This window comes from Rattus norvegicus, chromosome 2, assembly GCF_036323735.1.
Source record: "Rattus norvegicus strain BN/NHsdMcwi chromosome 2, GRCr8, whole genome shotgun sequence".
Lineage (NCBI taxonomy): Eukaryota > Metazoa > Chordata > Mammalia > Rodentia > Muridae > Rattus > Rattus norvegicus.
The window spans coordinates 17479057-17480410 of record NC_086020.1 but is presented as its reverse complement, the minus strand read 5'-3'; positions in this window follow the sequence as shown (position 1 = coordinate 17480410).

Sequence of the window (1354 nt, the reverse complement as noted above, 5' to 3'; positions counted from 1 at the left end):
AAGAAAGAAAGAAAAAAGAATAATTTGTTTTCCTCTGCACCTCATTTTTAAATAGAGTTATTTGGTTTTTTGGAGTCTAACTTCTTGAGTTCTTTTTGGATATTGGATATTAGTTTTCTATCAGATATAGGGTTAGTGAAGATCTTTTTTCCAATCTGTACATTGCCTTTTTGTCCTACTCACAGTGTCCTTTGGGGGATACAGCAGATACTATGGAAATCAAGAGAACCATAGAAACATATTTTTAAAACATTTATACCACCACAATGGAAAATCTAAAGGAAATGGATAACCTTCTCCATAGGTACCACATACCAAGATTAAAACAATATCAGATAAATAATTAAAATAAAGCTAAAACCCCTGATAAAGTAGAAGCAGTTATCAAAAGTTTCTGAACAAAATACAAAAACAAAAACTCCCAAACCCCAAAACAACAATAACAAAAACCAACAGAACCAGTTTGCTTTGGCATAGAATTCTAACAGACTTTCAAAGAATTGTTAATGTCAATAGTTCACAAATAATTTCAAGATATATATGTATAAGAAATATTGACAAATTTATTTTATGAGGCCACAGTTATCCTGATACCCATACTACATGAAGACATAACAAAGAAAGAGAATTAAAGACCAATTTCCTTTATAGATATAAAAATACTCAATAAAATATTTGCAAAACTCACTGAAGAACACATCACAAATATCACTCACCATGATCAAGTAGACTTCATCCTGGATATGCAGGGGAGGTTCAATGTACAAAACCCAATACATGTAAGTTATCATATAAGCAAAATATAAGAAAAAAAACCCCCACATGATCATCTCATTAGATGTAGAAAAGGCCTTTGACAAAAACCTAACTCTCCTTCATAAAAAAATGTTCTGGAATGATTAGGGATATAAAGGACATACATAAATATAATACAAGCAGTTTTCAGAAAGCTTATAGGCAATATCAATATTAAATTAAATTAAAAACTCAAAGCAATTCTACTAAAATCAAGAGTAAGACAAGGTTATGTTTTGCTTTCTTGTTTTCTATATACCCATTCAATATAGTACTTTAATTCTTAGCTAGACCAATAAGACAATTGAAAGAGATCAAGGGGACATAAATAGGAATGAAAGAAGCCAAAATATCTTTATATGCAGATGATATGATGCAATACACAGTGACTTTAAAAATCCCATGAGGGAAATTCTAGAGCTGATAAACATTTTCAGCAAACTTGCTGGTAAAAGATTTACTAAAAAAACTAAGCAGCCAAATTTTTTTTTCAGAAAAATATGTTAATGTCATCAGGATGAGGTCACAATTGTTTAAATAATATACAAAAATATTTGAA